The sequence below is a fragment of the Malaclemys terrapin genome, chromosome 1 (assembly GCF_027887155.1).
Source record: "Malaclemys terrapin pileata isolate rMalTer1 chromosome 1, rMalTer1.hap1, whole genome shotgun sequence".
Taxonomy (NCBI): domain Eukaryota; kingdom Metazoa; phylum Chordata; order Testudines; family Emydidae; genus Malaclemys; species Malaclemys terrapin.
In genome coordinates, this window is record NC_071505.1 from 301346306 (window position 1) to 301365529 (window position 19224).

General features: G+C 48.6%; 1 protein-coding gene across 3 annotated transcripts in view; it reads right to left on the reverse strand.

The window, feature by feature from the left end:
* The window catches only part of SERTM1 (serine rich and transmembrane domain containing 1), a 33285-nt gene extending 16118 nt beyond the window's left edge, over positions 1-17167 (reverse strand). The window contains exon 1 of one of the 3 annotated variants that reach the window (XM_054015280.1): positions 17092-17167. The gene's annotated coding sequence lies outside the window, so the exon portion shown is untranslated. The other 2 variants (XM_054015281.1, XM_054015282.1) reach the window with 2 other exon arrangements.
* Positions 17168-19224: the final 2057 nt, after the last annotated feature.

Genomic DNA, 19224 nt, shown 5'->3' on the forward strand with positions numbered 1-19224 from the left:
TGTCTTATTATCTATCCCTTTCCTAATGATTCCCAACATTTTCTTAGCTTTTTTGACTGTCGCTGCACATTGAATGAATGTTCTCAGAGGACTATCCAAAATGACTCCAAGATCTCTTTCTTGAGTGGTAACAGCTAATTTAGACCCCATCATTTATATGTACAGTTGGGATTATGTTTTCCAATGTGCATTACTTTGCATTTATCAAATGGGCCATCTTGATTATCACTACAAAAGTTTTTTTTTCTCCTGCTGATAATTGCTCATCTTAATTCATTAGCTTCTTAGAGTTGGTAGGGCAACTCCCACTTTTTCATGTTCTCTGTATGTGTATATATATCTCCTTACTATATGTTCCATTCTATGCATCCAATGAAGTGGGCTGTAGCTCACGAAAGCTTATGCTCAAATAAATTTGTTAGTCTCTAAGGTGCCACAAGTACTCCTGTTCATTTATCAATACTGAATTTCATCTGCCATTTTGTTGCCCAGTCACCCAGTTTTGAGAGATCCTTTTGTAGCTCTTTGCAGTCTGCCTGGGGCTTAACTATCTTGAGTAGTTTTGTATCATCTGCAAATTTTGCCACCTCACTGTTTACCCTTTTCCCAAATCATTTACGAATATGTTAAATAGGACTGAGCCCAGTTCAGATCCTTGGGGGCAGGGCCGTACTTAGGCATACGCAACATACATAGCTGTGTATGGCACCTGAAAATTTGGGGCACCACTTGGTCTCGGTGTCCACCCTCCTGGCTTTCCTATCCTTGTTCTGACCCTTGCTGCAGGCTTCCACAGCTGGCTGCTGCAGCCTGGTGAGTCTTCCTGGGAAGACTATGCATCCGAAGAAGTGAGGTTTTTACTCACGAAAGCTTATGCCCAAATAAATCTGTTAGTCTTTAAGGTGCCACCAGACTCCTTGTTGTTTCCTGGGAGGGTGGGGGGGAATCTATTAGTTAAAAGTGAGTCTTCCAGCCTACCAGACCTATTAGCACAACATTGAAACTGTTAAAGAGCCATTCAAGGGGTAATGAATCCATTTAACCGGCATTTACCTAACCCCAGGTATATACTGTCAGTTTCTGAATTTGCTGACAAAAACAGCTGTGCATTACTCAGATCGTATAAATCTTTCGCCTTTTACTCAGAACATGTCAGTCTACAGGACCTTAGTTTAAAATTTGCTTTAAAAATATTTCATTAGTGAGTTGGTGAAGATAATAAAATAATAAAATCACATCTCTAAAAAATCCTTGCATAGATTTTTAGATGCACAATCATCTTTAGCCTTAAATGATCTTCAGACATAGTTTTTTTAAATAAATCCTTCAAAAGACCACCCTTATCTAAAATACACATTTTAATTACTATAGTAAAAAAAAAAACTCGCTTCCAAAGTCTTCCTGTCCTTTCTGTCCATCCCTTTCTCCCTTCACCCAGTCTCCCCCTACCCTCACACCCCTTAAAGGGACAACACCCCTTTCCTTCCGGATAGCTGGACAAAGAGTTTCCCTTTCTTTACTTCTGACTATCTGATGAACTAGTTTTAAGAGAACCCTCCAGCAAAATCAATACCTTAGTAAGATATAAAATCCTTTGTTATGCCTAAAATCTTTGGAAATATATTTTTTAAAGTTGATGAAATTTCGTAAACATATCTATTGTTATGGAGATCACACAAAGTAAATTAGTGTTCCCTTTTTCTAAAAGCAATGAACATTGTTATGAACATACTAAACCTCTGTGACTGATTAATTTAAAATAATGTCTTTGTTTCAGTAAGTTAAATATGTAGTAATCTGGAATGATTGCTTAAGAGTACATTTAAAATATAAAATCATCTTAGAAATACTGATTAAGAAAATGTGAAACAGAGAAGAGTTGCATCAGGTATTCCATAATATTTAATGTTGTATTCAGCAAGACAGCTGACTCACCCTTACTACAAAGTTTTTGCAAATAAATGTCTGACAAACTTCAGGGCATATCAAAATATCTGTGACTGCCATTTTTTTATTCCCAAGCTTAGTGCTTTTAATTCGGTATCTTCTGCATATCCATTCTGCGTGAGGGAAAAGGTACGGGGATCTCTGACTGTGGGGAACTGACTCTCTGCCACTGTGAGGCGGGATGGGCGTCTCATTATCCTTTGCTGCCTCATCCCGCCCCCGGCCCCTCCGCCAGGTTGCGAGCTGGGGTGAGGCATAGGGGCACCAGCACTATTTATCTCTCTCCATTCTGAAAACTGACCATTTATTCTTACCCTTTGTTTCCTAACTTTTAACCAGTTACCAATCCATGAGAGAACCTTCCCTCTTATCCCATGACTGCTTACTTTGCTTAAGAGTCTTTGGTGAGGGACCTTGTCAAAGGCTTTCTGAAAATCTAAATACACTATATCCACTGCATCACCCTTGTCCACATGCTTGTTGACCCCCTCAAAGAATTCTAGTAGATTGGTGAGGCAGGATTTCCCTTTACAAAAACCATGTTGATTCTTCCCCCAACAAATCATGTTCATCTATGTGTTTGACAATTTTGTTCTTGTTTTTGACTTCTTGTTCAGTCAATCAGAAATAAGGATGCCATGGTATATGGTGTATTATCACCCTTACTTCTGTGCTGCTGCTGTGGCTCATGGGGCCGGGCACTTGGTCAGCGGCTCAAGGTGGGCTCCATGTTGTCGCATAGGGCTATATCTTGCTGGATCCAGTGGCCTTCCTGCAGCCCTCTGGCCACTCCTGGCTCACCAGGGATGCCATTTCAGCTTTTGGTTTGGGGTGTGTTTGTGTGTATTGGGGGGGGGGGGAGTGTGTGTTTTTTGGGGGGGAGCACTGTCTTTCTAAGCAGAGCATTCAGGAGCCTGAACGCTTTTTCAGCGAGCAGCAGCTGCTGTCGGCAGCAGTCACTCCTGAGCCAGCAGCAGCCGCAGACAGGCTCTCCCTGTTCTCCGACCACAGCTCAGCGGTGACTGGGTACACGGGCAGAGGAGGGGGACACCCCGACATCAGCTCCTTTGCCCCTGCTCTGCACAGCAGACAGAAGGCAGCTCCCGGTCCACACTAGCTTGGCCAGAGGCGGCTCCATGGGGTGGGAGGGAAGGGGGGAAGCAGCAGTGGAGTAGGGCGGTGGGAGGAGGGGCACCCCTGCCCCAAGGCATGCAGCGGCATCCCCCGGAGCACGGTGCCCTGGGTGGTGGCCCACCTTTAAAGTCAGTCCTCTCCAGCAGGGAGGGGATTGTGCAGGCAGCGGGGGGCCGGGCTCCTCTCTTCCCCCTGAAAGGTGTTTAACTGGCTGCCCCAAATCACCCACAGACCACAGGACAGGGTCACAATCAATTAGTGCAGCGGGGGGCTGCTGCTGGAGTCACCCAGGGGGTGGGTCCTGTGGCAGCAGCTCCGAAGCTCCCTGTCCCTTTGTGTCCTTGTGGCTGCTGGCGATTGCTCTTACCCTTCTCCTCACGTAAAGGAAATCCATAGATTTTCGTGGGGAGTAGGGGGCGTGAGGCACTTCAGTAATCTGTGCATCTGGCCTGGATATTATGGAGTCTCTTTTCCCTGACCACCTCCTGCTCACTACCACGGCCGGTGCCTCCCTCCCACCTGGCCGCTGCCAAGTCCCATCTCCAGAGATGTGCGATTAACACTTGTTTAAAAAAAATATATATTAGTTTATTTTGAGTTAATCGCATGCATTAACTGTGATTAACTGACAGCCCTAATAACAATTCTACATTTGTAAATTGCACTTTCATGATAGAGATTGCACTACAGTACACCTCTACCCTGATATAACTCTGTCCTTGGGAGCCAAAAAAATCTTACCGCATTATAGGTGAAACCGCATTATATTGAACTTGCTTTGATCCGCCGGAGTGCGCAGTCCCCCCCTCCCCCCCCCCCGGAGCGCTGCTTTACCGCGTTATATCCGAATTCGTGTTATATCGGGTCGCGTTATATCAGGGTAGAGGTGTACTTGTATGAGGTGAACTGAAAAATACTATTTCTTTTATTTACCTTTTTTACACTTCAAATTTTTGTAATAAAACAAATTCTGTGTATATTTGAAACAGTAGAAAAACATCCAAAAATATTTATAATAAATGTAAATTGGTATTCTATTATTAACAGTGTGATTAAAACTGTGATTAATCACGATTATTATTAATCTCGTTAATTTGTCTTGTATTAATCGCTTGTGTTAACTGTGATTAGTTGACAGCCCTATAAAAAAACTCCTTTTTAGTCTGTGTTTTACCACCATGTCATCCTACTACCCTTCTCGTCATCCCTCCCAAGGGAGTGAATGAGGAGCATTGACAGCTTGCTTTCCTGTGGCACTGCTTTCAGCTTTGGAGTCATAGAGCCAGATTCTAATCTCAGGTGGGCTTGCGTTAGCTCAGATCTTAATAAAATAAATACTACTATGAATAATTCATAGGTATTATTTATATCATGGTAGCACCAAAAGGCCCCTCTTCTACACTAGACACTGTACAAACACATAACAGAAAGACATCCCCTGTCCCAAAGAGCTTACAGTTTGTTTTCTTACCATGAAAAACCCATCAGTAAGCACAAGGTCTGCACAAGGGCAGCAACAGATTTTGTGCAGCACTACATATCCCATATCTAAGATTAGAATCTGACCCATGTGCTGTCTTCAGCAATGCAGATTAAATTGACTGTAAATGAGGAAACAGTCCAGACCACGCAGATTAAAACAAATAGTGCCACTTTCAAAAAGATCATCCCTGAAAGGAAAAAGAGACCCACGTAATCTTTATATTTCAAATCTCTACCCTTTCAGCACATTTGGTGCGAACTACTCTTGAGAAATAGTTTTCTAGGGATAAATGTTAACACGTCAGTATGTTGCTTTTATCCCTTCTATCACTGTATTACTTATGGCTTAAGCCTGTCCAAATTCAATAAAGAAAATTACCTAGTGCTACCAAGACTGCTAAGTACATTGTTGAAATCCACATTTTTTTATTACATTTATTACACTGTTCTGCCCAAAAGCATCAAGACATTATCCTGGAAACCTCTCCCCATTCTGGTACTAAGGCCTGGTCTACACTACGACTTTAATTCGGATTTATCAGCTTTAATTCGAATTAACCCTGTAACCGTCCACACAACGACGCCATTTAATTCGATGTAAAGGGCCCTTTAAATCGATTTCTGTACTCCACCCCAACGAGCGGAGTAGCGCCAAAATCGATTTTAGCAATTCGAATTAGGGTTAGTGTGGCCGCAATTCGATGGTATTGGCCTCCGGGAGCTATCCCACAGTGCATCATTGTGACCGCTCTGGACAGCAATCCGAACTCGGATGCACTGGCCAGGTAGACAGGAAAAGCCCCGCGAACATTTGAACTTCATTTCCTGTTTGCCCAGCGTGGAGAGCACAGGTGACCACAGATATCTCATCAGCACAGGTAACCATGCAGGCTGATAATCGAAAAAGAGCACCAGCATGGACCGTGAGGGAGGTACTGGATCTGATCGCTGTATGGGGAGAGGATTCAGTGCTTGCAGAACTTCGTTCTAAAAGACGAAATGCAAAAACTTTTGAAAAAATTTCCAAGGGCATGATGGAGAGAGGCCACAATAGGGACTCTGAGCAGTGCCGCGTGAAGGTCAAGGAGCTCAGACAAGCCTATCAAAAAACAAAGGAGGCAAACGGTCGCTCCGGGTCAGAGCCGCGGACATGCCGCTACTACGCCGAGCTGCATGCAATTCTAGGGGGGGCTGCCACCACTACCCCACCTTTGTTCGTGGATTCTGGGTCGGGGATAGTCTCGACGCCTGAGGATTCTGCCGATGGGGTAGAGGAGGAGGAGGAGGAGGAGGATGAGCTTGCAGAGAGCACACAGCACTCCATTCTCCCCAACAGCCAGGATCTTTTTATCACCCTGACTGAAGTACCCTCCCAAGCCTCCCAAGCCAGTACCCAAGACTCTGACCCCATGGAAGGGACCTCAGGTGAGTTTACCTTTTAAAATATAAAACTTGTTTTAAAAGCAAACGGTTTTTAATGATTACTTTGCCTGACTTTGCATTCGCGGTCAGTTCAGCTACTGGAAAAGTCTGTAGCTACTGGAAAAGTCTGTTAACGTGTATGGGGATGGAGCGGAAATCCTCCAGGGACATCTCCATGAAGCTCTCCTGGAGGTACTCCGAAAGCCTTGCCAGAAGGTTTCTGGGCAGTGCATCCTTATTCCCTCCTCCATGGTAGGACACTTGACCACGCCATGCTTGCAGCAAGTAATCTGGTATCATTGCCTGACAAAGCCTGGCAGCGTATGGTCCCAGTGTTTGCTGGCATTCAAGCAACATCCGTTCTTTATCTTGTTGTGTAATCCTCAGGAGAGTGATATCACTCCTGGTAACCTGGTTGAAATACGGGAACTTAATTAAGGGGACAGAGGTGGCCGTTCCTACTGGGCTGTTTGCCTGTGGCGGAAAATAAATCCTTCCCTGCAGTTAGCCAAGCGCAGATGGGAAATTGGCCCTGAAGTTTTCCGCGTTTGGCTAGCAGGGATCTTCCCTGTTACCAGCCACGCGGTGGGGGGAGGGTACCGTGATCATCCCAGAGAATTCATGGCGAGGGGGGGGGTCGGCGGCGTGGGGGGGGGGTAGTTTGGTGCCTGCAGGGATCTTCCCTGATACCAGCCACGCGGTGGGGGGAGGGGTACCGTGATCATCCCAGAGAATTCATGGCGGGGGGGGGGGGTTAGTTTGTTTTCTGGTGCTGCTGAATGTTAACAGAAAAACCGCAGCACTCTACTTGCCTGAAGGGGCCCAGACAAGCCCCCCCACACTGCCCCCCCCCAACTGGCTGAGATTGGCCAGGCTTCTGCAGCACTCTACAGGCTATGCTTGGTATGTGGGAAAGGAGGGTGCAGAAGCTGTAAAACAATGGCTTACCATGGCTGCATGCAAGCCGAATTCTGTTGCCCAGACCTGTGATCTCTAGCAGCAAAGCCACAAGCACTCAGCATTAAGAGGCAAAATGCGACCTTGCACAGAAATCACATGTGCTATGTAATGTGAACAGTGTTGGTCACCGTGAAAGAGTATAAGCATTGTTCTGCAAAATGTAGCTTTTAAAACAATTCTCTCTTTTTTCCCCTCCCTACAGCAGCTGCAAATTCCTCAAGCCTCCCTCCTCCATCCCGAAGGTTATCACAGATAAGGCGTCGTAAGAAGAAGACGCGGGAGGACATGTTTTCTGAAATTATGCAATCCAGCAGGAGTGACAGAGCTCATCTGAATGAGTGGAAGGAAACAGTTTCAAAGTATAGGAAAGAAGTCAGTGAACGTGAGGAGAGGAGGGACCAACGTGAGGAGAGGAGGGACCAACGTGAGGAGAGGAGGGACGATCGAGATGAGAGATGGCGGCAGGAAGACCAGAGGATGAAGGATGCAACGCTGGGGCTGCTCCGGCGTCTGGTGGAGGTTCAGGAACGGCTGCTGGAAAACAGACTGCCGCTTCAGCCCCTGTTCCACCCTCCCCCCTCCCCATGTTCCGTATCCTCCTCACCCAGACGTGTAAGAACGCGGGGGGGGAGGCTCCGTACACCTTCCCATTCCACCCCAGTAGACAGCCCAAGCAAAAGGCTGTCATTTTTTTAACCTTTTCTTTGTGGCTTTTTCCTTCCCAGCAATCCTCCTCCCAAATACCACCCGGGTTCCCTCCCTCTTTTTCTAATCTATTAATAAAGAATAAATGATTTTTAAATGATAGTGACTTTATTTGGTTTGAAAGAAAGATGGGGGAAGGGGCAGGGTGGGTTCCTTACAGAAAATCAGTCAGTAAAGGGGGAGGGTTTTCATGAAGGAGAAACAAACAGATATTTCACACGGTAGCCTGGCCAGCCATGAAACTGGTTTTCAAAGCTTCTCTGATGCACAGCGCTTCATGGTGTGATCTTCTAATCGCCCTGGTGTCTGGCTGCGCGTAATCAGCAGCCAGGCGATTTGCCTCAGCCTCCCACCCCGCCATAAAGGTCTCCCCCTTACTTTCACAGAGATTGTGGAGCACACAGCAAGCAGAAATAACAATGGGGAGATTTCTTTGGCTGAGGTCAGAGCGAGTCAATAATGATCTCCAGCGACCTTTTAAACGGCCAAATGCACATTCTACCACCATTCTGCACTTGCTTAGCCTGTAGTTAAACAGCTCCTGACTCCTGTCCAGGCTGCCTGTGTATGGCTTCATAAGCCATGGCATTAAGGGGTAGGCTGGGTCCCCAAGAATAACTATGGGCATTTCAACATCCCCAACGGTTATTTTCTGGTCCGGGAAGTAAGTCCCTTGCTGCAGCCCTTTAAACAGAGTAGTGTTCCTGAAGATGCGAGCGTCATGAACCCTTCCCGCCCAGCCCGCGTTGATGTTGGTGAAACGTCCCTTGTGATCCACAAGTGCTTGCAGCACCATTGAAAAGTACCCCTTGCGGTTTATGTACTCGGTGGCTTGGTGCTCCGGTGCCAAGATAGGGATATGGGTTCCGTCTATTGCCCCACCACAGTTTGGGAATCCCATTGCAGCAAAACCATCCACTATAGCCTGCACATTTCCCAGAGTCACTAACTTTCGTAGCAGCACCTGAGTGATTGCTTTGGCTACTTGCATCACAGCAGCCCCCACAGTAGATTTGCCCACTCCAAATTGATTCCCGACTGACCGGTAGCTGTCTGGCGTTGCAAGCTTCCACAGGGCTATCGCCACGCGCTTCTCAACTGTGAGGGCTGCTCTCATCTTGGTATTCTGGCGTTTCAGGGCAGGAGACAGCAAGTCACAAAGTTCCATGAAAGTGCCCTTACGCATGCGAAAGTTCCGCAGCCACTGGGAATCGTCCCAGACCTGCAACACTATGCGGTCCCACCAGTCTGTGCTTGTTTCCCTTGCCCAGAATCGGCGTTCCATGGATAGAATCTGCCCCATTAACAACATGATCTCCAAAGCACCGGGGCCTGTGGTTTCACTGAATTCTGTGTCCGTGTCCGTGTCCATGTCCTCATCATGCTTGTCGCTGCGCTGCCGCCGCCGCTGCCTCCTCGCCTCGTTTTTCTGGTCCTGGCTGAGCATAAACTCCACGAGAACGCGCGAGGTGTTTGCAATATTCATGAGTGCTGTCTTGACCTCAGCGGGCTCCATGCTTGCCGTGGTATGGAGTCTGCAGTGTTCACCCACCCAGGAAAAAAGGCGCGAAAATGGTTGTCTGCCGTCCGTTGCTTTCATGCAGGGAGGGAGGGAGGGAGGAAGTGAGGCTGTACCCAGAACCACCTGCGACGATGTTTTTTGTCCCATCAGGCACTGGGATCTTAACCCACAATCCCAATGGGCGCGGGAGACTGCGGGAACTATGGGATAGCTATGGAATTGCTACCCACAGTGCAACGGTGCAGAAATCGATGCTAGCCCCGGTACTTGGACGCACACCACTGAATTACTGTGCTAGTGTGGCCGCACTCATTTCGACTTTATACAACCTGTTTCTCAAATCCGAATTATCTAAATTCGGATTAATCCCGTAGTGTAGACATACCCTAAGTGTTGATGCCCCTTAAGGAAATGGGTCACCATCCCATAATAACCCTACTAAGTAGACAACTCAAAAACTAAATCCTGAAAGGAGCTGAGCACCCTCCATACCCAGCACCTCCCAGGATAGAACCTTTATTTACTCCTCATTTCTTTCAGAAAGCCTCTCTGGAGGGAAGCAGCATGAGTCTCTTCAAAATGCACATTGTCCTCAAACAAGACAAATACAAATGATTGCACTTGTGTTCCATGTCTCTTTTGTCTATAGACAACTTTCATGAACAAATTCCTTTCACACTGAACACTGCACTTGCTTATTTATTCTACTGTTACATACAGTGCAGTGGCTCCCATACATAGCAAAGAAAACAGTGCCTACACAAGCCGAAAATGATTATACATGCTGGAGCTGCAATGCAAAAACTAATTCATCCTCAAGTCTATTGGAATGTGTTCATTCATATTCAAATGGCAGCCGCACCATTGAGACAGATAGGGCAGAGTTTTGAATTATATGAGGAGTACCATTTGAGAAGGACTAGTTAGTCCAGGAGATCAGGAAGCTCATCTACAATAGGTCCTTTGGATAAGCGGTTGTATCACACACTTTTTATTCCTTCTAATATCTGTTTAATGCCTTTAAAAGCTATTCCCAAAGGCTCAGTTGTGCCATTTATGCAGAGCCTATTATTAAGGGGGAGTGCAACATGGTACTGCCCCGGTTATAACTCAGAAGAATTCTGCCTTGATGAGCATATATCCACACTTGCTCTATAGACCAGTGAGTTTGGGGGAGGAGGATGGGGCCAAGATCCTGCCTCCCCTCTGCACCTCTGGGGGAGTAAATAGGGAGCAATCTCTGCACTCCTCAGCAAGGACTGCAATTGTGCCTGACCACACAAGGAGGGAAAGCCGGTGCCCTCCCAAGAAAGGAGGAGGCTGAATCTGACTCAATGGAATTATTTTATGTAGTGTTGCTGAAACTATGTTGGTCCTAGGATATTACCTTTTATTGGACCAACTTCTGCTGGTGAGAGAGACAAGCTTTCAAACTTACACAGTGCTCTTCTTTCCCAGACCTGAAAAACTCTGTGTAAGTGTAACCCACACACCTTCTGGGTGTGGTGCTCTGTCCCATCTAGTGGCACCGAGACCACCTAGAAAGAGAGAGATTAATGAGTCTGCTCTACAGCCTTAGCTAGCAGACACATGGCTTTTAGCTCATGCAGTAGAGGCTCATGCATTTCGCTCTGAAGCTCCCAGGCATAGGCGCAGACTCCATGGAGTCGGGGCGGGGTGGGGGGGGGCATGAGCACCCACCAGTGCCAGGAAAACTTGGTGCTTATGCTCCCAGGTTCAATCCCGCCTGCTGACGACCGGGGTCTGTCAGTGTTACAAGTGGAGGCTCATTTGGGATTTCAACAGGGAAGTCTCTGAAGCTTGGGATGTGCTTCCTCAGCTAGGGGATGTATATAACCCCCACACTTCCTGGGTGTGGTGTTCTGTCCCATCTAGTGGCACCAAGACCACTTAGAGAGAGAGAGATTAATGAGTCTGCTGTACAGCCTTAGCTACCAGCCATATGGCTTTTGGCTCAGGGCAGGTCTTCACTACGGGGGGGCGGGGGGGGGGGGTCGATTTAAGATATGCCAATTCAGCTGCGCGAATAGTGTAGCTGAATTCGACCTATCGGAGCCGACTTACCCCGCTGTGAGGACGGTGGCAAAATCGACCTCCGTGGCTTCCCGTCAACAGCGCTTACTCCCACCTCCGCTGGTGGAGTAAGAGCGTCGATTCGGGGATCGATTGTCGCGTCCCGACGAGACATGATAATTCGATCCCCGAGAGATCGATTTCTACCCGCCGATTCAGGCGGGTAGTGTAGACCCAGCCTCCTGCATGTAGCTCCAGAGGTCCTAGGTTTGATTCTGCCCGCCAACAACCGGGGCCTGTTGGTGTTACATAAGCTTGTCTCTCTTGCCAAAAGAAGTTGGTCCAATAAAATGATATTACCTCCCCCACATTGAATCCCCAAAGGAAGGGGTCTTGTAATAGATCTGCTGGGGAAACGTTTTTTTTTCTCCCCTGCAAAAAAGTCAATGATTTTTTCATTGTTTGTTTCAGATTGTCAGGTATTCAGGTATGGTTTGGTTTTGTTATTGCTGAACACCCCCCCACCCCCCCCCCACACACACACACTACCAACCAACCAAAATCCCCACAAACCCTCAAAAAATCTGATTTTTGTTTGTTTGTTGGCATCCCAAACTGACAAGTTTTCTGTTAAAACTGCAAATTTTGTGGAGGGGACTGTTATTTTTTTCAATGAAAACCTACAAGATTTAATTCAAACCCCACTTTTTCATGAAACATTACATTCTCAATTAAGTTTGAATGAAAATAAGTTGTTGACAAAAATTCAACTAACTCTGTCTGATGGCCTCTCTTTGTCATTTAAGCTGGGTCAGGTTCTGCCAGCCTCACACACAGAGAGTAGTACCTTAGGCTGTAAAAAGTCCAATGGAAATGAGTAGGGTTTGTGGACTAAGGTGCTGGTCAATGTGAGTAATGGTGGCACCATCTGTGCCCTCAGAGTAAACAAATGGCAGTTGAATTCTGTTAGTGTGTGATTTGCTGTTAGCACGCGTTCATGCCCATTTCCTCAAATAGTGACATGCCTTTCTGTTCCCATCGAAGTGTCTTCTGGTCAGTGAGGAGCTCTCTTTGGAGCAAATCCTACCTGGCCCTTATGCAGGAAAGCAGTAGAGGAGTGGGGCATGTGTGGCCCCTGTAAGGATCAGAGAGAATTCCAGTGCCTGCACTGCAGGGAGCAAAGAGGGCTACTCCATCCTCAATCCCCCACGAATGCACTGTGCCATGCTCCACTCCCCCCCGCTGCAACAATGCACTGGCTCACAAAGCTGGCTGGCTACACAAGGGGAATTAAGCTGCACCTCCTCAAGGGGTTTGGTAGCAGGCAGACAGTCTCTGCCCAGCTAGGAGCTCTGGCAGGTATTCTGTGACCCTGAGGCAGAATTGCTTCCTGGTATTTGGGGCAGTGCAGCTCTGCAGCATCATTTACTATAGGCTACACCTACAAGACACAATTAACCCTATGCATGTTGTCCTTATTAGCACCCCTCATTCACATTGCACAAGTAACGCAATCTTTAGTCACACATTCACTTGTGAGACTAAGGGTTTGCAGGATTGGGCCCCTATGGTTTGATACCACTCAAAATAACATCAATCAGAAAATTCAACATTGGACCCCACTATCCTTGTTTCCAAAGAATACAGTCTAAGGGCACTCATGGTGTCAGTTTCCCCTTAACTAGCGAGGAGTGTTGTGGTAATTGAGCCTACATATTTACCCTAATTGTGAACTCAACTGTAAAAAGTGAGTGAAAGTTCATCAAATGTCACAATAACAATAAATATTGATGAGAAAAGATGCAAAAGGGAGACAAAAAGACTAGTCTAAACAAAAAGGCCTACTGATATAATTTAAGGGTTGTGTTAAGATCATGCCTGAAAACAAGAAAAGCGTGGGACTGAAAATCAATGGACCAAAATTGGTGTGTCATAAATGAGGCCTAATTGGTGGCCAAAATAATGAGGGGATGGGCTATTCCACTCATCACTCCCTTTTGGGGTCTTTAAAAAGAGACTTTGGGGTGAAAATTAGCAGAGTGGAAATGAACATGACAGTTGCTAGCTGAAAGAAGAGAAAGGGCTGAATTTCAGCATCATGGCTGTCACTCCCATCGTTTCCCGGGACCCTAGACTTCCTTCATCCTAATCCTGCGAGACGTCCTGACCAGAGCAGGACAGAGGGAGGGACTCAGATGACATCATCACCTCCATTGGCTCCAGATGAATACCAAACACCACCTGGCATGTGAGACTTCCCTCGCTCCCCCTCCTCCTCCCCCCACGTGTCCTTTTCTTTCCCCCTACCTAAATTCTTCTCTTTCTTATTCCTCTCCTTTTTCCCTATGTGACTGTCCAATAAGAGACTGGCTTAGCCAACCAGGACTGCTTATTTTGCAACACTGCAGTAAGCCTGTGACCAGAATGGCAGTCAATGCAATGCTCTAGAAAGCCCGATGCTGGTACAAGTTTGCCAGGTCTCAGAGTGGCTGATGAGACTCTGTGCTGTACCTGTGTTCTTCCAGCACTGAGGTTTCAAGTGAGAGTCCACACCACAGACAGAGAGCTGCATTTTCTATCTTTGCTGTCTCTCCTCTCCTCTCTTGTGTGTGTTTGTCTTGTTTTGTCTTCTAGGAAACGAGAACTGACTTCATCAACAGCAGCTGCTCCAGCCTATCTCAATTAACTTCCTCTCTTCTCCCCAAAGAGGACAGTTAATACCATCTTTAACAACACCTTTTAATACCATCTAAAAGGCTGTCAGAGGATGGAAGGATATGCTTGTTTCTTGACCCTTCAGATCATATGATGTAACCCTGCCCAAGGGAAGGTATGGGTTAGCAAGACAGTCAATAGGCAGTGACACCAGTGCAAAAATCCTTCATGTGGACAAGCCCTTAGAATAAAAATATCAAAGAAGAGGAAGTATGGGTGGTTCCAAGCCATGATTCATTTCAGTCCATTCCAGCCTGGAGATCTAAGACCATGGCCAATTTGAATTTAAAAAGCAAAGTCATAAGGGATTAGTATGAAACAGCTCCAGTCCTGCATTGATCCATGACTCCATAATCTTTGGTTCTTGAGTCTCTGAACTGGGAAGATTACCCCCATACATCCCTACATTTCAGTCATACCCTTTTTCACAATAAAATGACCAGTACTATATACAGTATGCTAGAACTCTGCAGTCGTCAAAATGTGGCTCTACTATTAGTACATTCTACCATGTTACTATGATTTCCTCTGAATTATGTTTAATCTGATTTATTATGCATGATATCTTTTATATGCTTTTATAACTGTTAAGTTCTCTGGAAAATTTTTAGCTTTTTAACCATCTCTCTCTCTCTCTCTCTCTCCTGCCTATTGTTTTGCAATGCAAGGATAGTGAGAATTCCCTTTCCCTGCTTTCTGTCCCAGGCTTCATCACCTCACATTAAACATGCTATATCGATGATATTGCAACACCTCCTGGCCTTTATTTGGGAAGAAACTGATTTGGGAGCATGTACTTTTCTGCAGATGCATCAACTTATATTTTTTTCTATATTGTACTGTCTAAGCCTGATCCTGCTATAAACTCAGTGGGAATTTTGCCATGTATTTTCAATGGAAACAACTCCTGTCATATCCACACATAAATAATGTGGGATGTAATGCCAGTGGCAACCTTAACTATGTCCAGATCTCCAGAATATGTAGTACAGTAACAAATCTAGCTCTGCACTATAGAACTTTTATTTGGCAGGATAATTAAAGAATAGAAACCAACATGTGCCTATTTTGACTCTGAGTCTTTTCCATTTTGAAAAGAGCCAATTCATGGACACAGTCCATCACCTGGGCTCATTGAAAGAGTCCATCCCTGTGCCTGAAAACAAAACAATTTCTCTGAAATGAAAAAAGTATTTTTTTATTTTTTAGTACTTGAATGAGTCAAGAAAAGGCCAATAAGGACAAAAATAGTATGCTACTCCATCACATCATGTTTGAAAACAATAAAGCCACAAAGGAAAACAGACAAAACAATCCACAAATTAGATGTCATTGATTACTCCCCTTTCTTTTATGGCACAAAAAAGACAAAATATCCAGTATTCTCTTTCTAACTACAGTAACTACGTAATTCATCCGGATGCAGAGGGGACAGAAGGTTTTTCCTATAATTAAGTCAGGCTTTCAAATCCTGTTTTGAAAGCTCTGTTAACATTACTAATATGTTGTTCAACCTTGATCTCACCAGTCAATATCAGGTGCAAGATGTGTGGGAGGCCTGAGATAAATGGATAGATTCTGAGATAAATAGTACATATCTATCTGTATAGGCACCTTTGACTGAGTGTGATATGTTGACCAAGGACTGAAATCAGACAACTCAGATCATGAAGAAAGCACATCACACTGGCTCAGTAGAATGCAGAAAAATACCCCAACTCCTGTGCAGCAAGCTAGAACTCCAATCAACTGCAAAGATTTTTTTTCCTTCTTAATTAAGGACCAGATCCTGATCTCAGTGGAGTCAAAGGCAAAGTTCCCACTGACTTCAGGAGAAGCAGATTCAAGCTCTGCAACTGTTTTCTTTTCTTGCTGAAAAAGCATGAATCATTTTCGTTTAGTGACTTTTATGCAGCGCTGTGGGTATCACATTGCATTAAAAGCCCAAGCAGGGAAAATGTACAGCAAACGACTTAAGAAAAACTATAATCTGAAACAGCAAAAAGTATGTTAATTCCCCACCCACCCAACCACCAACACATGCAACTATCAGTTTCAGTAGGGTATTGCGAGAAAACTAATGATGCATAAATCAGTAATGAAAAAGTGAGAAGGATCGCTTCAGAAATTACCCGGCATTGCCATTAGCCCGATCCACACTACTTGCTTTTACATCTTACTATTCTAATTGGAGAAGAACTGAGAACTGTCCACTATACACCACTCTCCAGAGATAAGCTGCATACACCCTTAACGGGGTTATATTATAATTATCATATGCCTGAAATCGATCCACAATGAACCCAATTTTTATGCAACTAATTTTTTCAGGAGGTGCAGAGAAAGTTGTGCAGCAAACAAATCCCGGCACCGAAAGGGACGGACTCCCAACCCTTCTCCCCACCCCTCAACATAGCAGTATCCCCACACCCAGCGCTGTAAACATCTGAACCTATCACTCTTCTTTTGCAACTGACCGATCCTTGCCTCGCCGCGCGGGATGAATGGACCAAGCTGCCTCTCTGGGAAGTGACCACGGTGGGAGGGGAAGTCAAGCAATGAACCAAAGCAGATTCTCTCCTGTCCCTTTGGAAAGTGAAAGGTTCAGCTCTGCAACAGCCCAGCTGGCGAATCTCTCCACCACATTGGGAGGAAAACACCTCCTAGCCCCATGCCCCGAGCAGAGCAAGCCCAGGGCGGAGCGGCTCAGACAAGCGCACGGGGGGACGTTTCCAGAGGCTGGTATAAACTGGGACCATTTGAATAAATGAGGTTTTAATCGGGGTGTGGGGGGGTCATGCATCGCTGACAGTGCACAGAGCAAACTCCTTCATCAGAAGAGAGAGTCTGCTCGGAAATCAGCCCCCAGGGCCAGCTCCTCCCTCTCCCCAGCGCTCACCAACTGAAGGAGATTCAGCAGCTCTTGATTATCCGGTTCTAAAGTCCCGCGAATTGGCTCCATCGCTAGAGGCCGGGACTGAAATGAGGCATGGGCAGCCCTGGGAGATCGCACCCATTGCAGCGCCGCTCAGCTCCCGCTGCCCAGCCGCGCCACATGGGTCACTCCGGAGAGCCCCCGCGTCTCCCCATGCAACCCCCGTTATTCCTACGGATCGCCAAGAGGGCCTGGGGGGAGAGCCCAGCCGGCGGGGGGCGGGCAGCTCACTGACCTGCTCTGGGAAATGGCCCGAGCTCTCCCAGTCTGGCTTCAGGGAGTCGGAGCGGAGCGGAGCGGCGCGGCGCGGCGCGGCTGCCCCCGGCAGTCTTACTCCACAGAGCCGCGCGCCAGCCAGGGGGAGCGCGGCGCCCCTGTCCTGGGCGGGGCCGGGCGGCAGGCAGCCAATCAGCGCGCCCGCCACCTTCCTGCTGCAGCTGTAATGACAGCGGTTCTCCACAGCCAGGCTGCTGCACGGTGCCTAGGGACTGGGTGTGTGAATCCCTCATCCTCCAGCCCAGCGCCCCTGTTCCCCCTGAATCCCTCACCCTCCACCCCAGCGCCCCTGTTCCCTGTGCATCCCTCACCCTCCACCCCAGCGCCCCTGTTCCCCCCGAATCCCTCACCCTCCACCCCAGCGCCCCTGTTCCCCCCGAATCCCTCACCCTCCACCCCAGCGCCCCTGTTCCCCCCGAATCCCTCACCCTCCACCCCAGCGCCCCTGTTCCCCCTGAATCCCTCACCCTCCACCCCAACTCCCCTGTTCCCCCTGAATCCCTCACCCTCCACCCCAGCGCCCCTGTTCCCCCGAATCCCTCACCCTCCACCCCAACTCCCCTGTTCCCCCGAATCCCTCACCCTCCACCCCAGCGCCCCTGTTCCCTGTGCATCCCACACCCTCCACCCCAACTCCCCTGTTCCCCCTGAATCCCTCACCCTCCACCCCAGCGCCCCTGTTCCCCCCGAATCCCTCACCCTCCACCCCGACTCCTCTGTTCCCCCTGAATCCCTCACCCTCCACCCCAGCTCCCCGTTCCCCCTGAATCCCTCACCCTCCACCCCAACTCCCCTGTTCCCCCTGAATCCCTCACCCTCCACCCCAGCGCCCCTGTTCCCCCTGAATCCCTCACCCTCCACCCCAACTCCCCTGTTCCCCCCGAAACCCTCACCCTCCACCCCAGCGCCCCTGTTCCCCCTGAATCCCTCACCCTCCACCCCAGCGCCCCTGTTCCCCCGAATCCCTCACCCTCCACCCCAACTCCCCTGTTCCCCCGAATCCCTCACCCTCCACCCCGACTCCTCTGTTCCCCCTGAATCCCTCACCCTCCACCCCAGCTCCCCGTTCCCCCTGAATCCCTCACCCTCCACCCCAGCGCCCCTGTTCCCTGTGCATCCCTCACCCTCCACCCCAGCGCCCCTGTTCCCCCCGAATCCCTCACCCTCCACCCCAGCGCCCCTGTTCCCTGTGCATTCCGCACCCTCCACCCCAGCTCCCCTGTTCCCCCGAATCCCTCACCCTCCACCCCAGCGCCCCTGTTCCCCCCGAATCCCTCACCCTCCACCCCAGCGCCCCTGTTCCCTGTGCATCCCTCACCCTCCACCCCAGCGCCCCTGTTCCCCCCGAATCCCTCACCCTCCACCCCAGCGCCCCTGTTCCCCCTGAATCCCTCACCCTCCACCCCAACTCCCCTGTTCCCCCCGAAACCCTCACCCTCCACCCCAGCGCCCCTGTTCCCCCTGAATCCCTCACCCTCCACCCCAACTCCCCTGTTCCCCCCGAATCCCTCACCCTCCACCCCAGCGCCCCTGTTCCCCCTGAATCCCTCACCCTCCACCCCAACTCCCCTGTTCCCCCCGAATCCCTCACCCTCCACCCCAGCGCCCCTGTTCCCCCTGAATCCCTCACCCTCCACCCCAACTCCCCTGTTCCCCCTGAATCCCTCACCCTCCACCCCAACTCCCCTGTTCCCCCGAATCCCTCACCCTCCACCCCAGCGCCCCTGTTCCCTGTGCATCCCACACCCTCCACCCCAACTCCCCTGTTCCCCCTGAATCCCTCACCCTCCACCCCAGCGCCCCTGTTCCCCCCGAATCCCTCACCCTCCACCCCGACTCCTCTGTTCCCCCTGAATCCCTCACCCTCCACCCCAGCTCCCCGTTCCCCCTGAATCCCTCACCCTCCACCCCAACTCCCCTGTTCCCCCTGAATCCCTCACCCTCCACCCCAGCGCCCCTGTTCCCCCTGAATCCCTCACCCTCCACCCCAGCGCCCCTGTTCCCCCGAATCCCTCACCCTCCACCCCAACTCCCCTGTTCCCCCGAATCCCTCACCCTCCACCCCGACTCCTCTGTTCCCCCTGAATCCCTC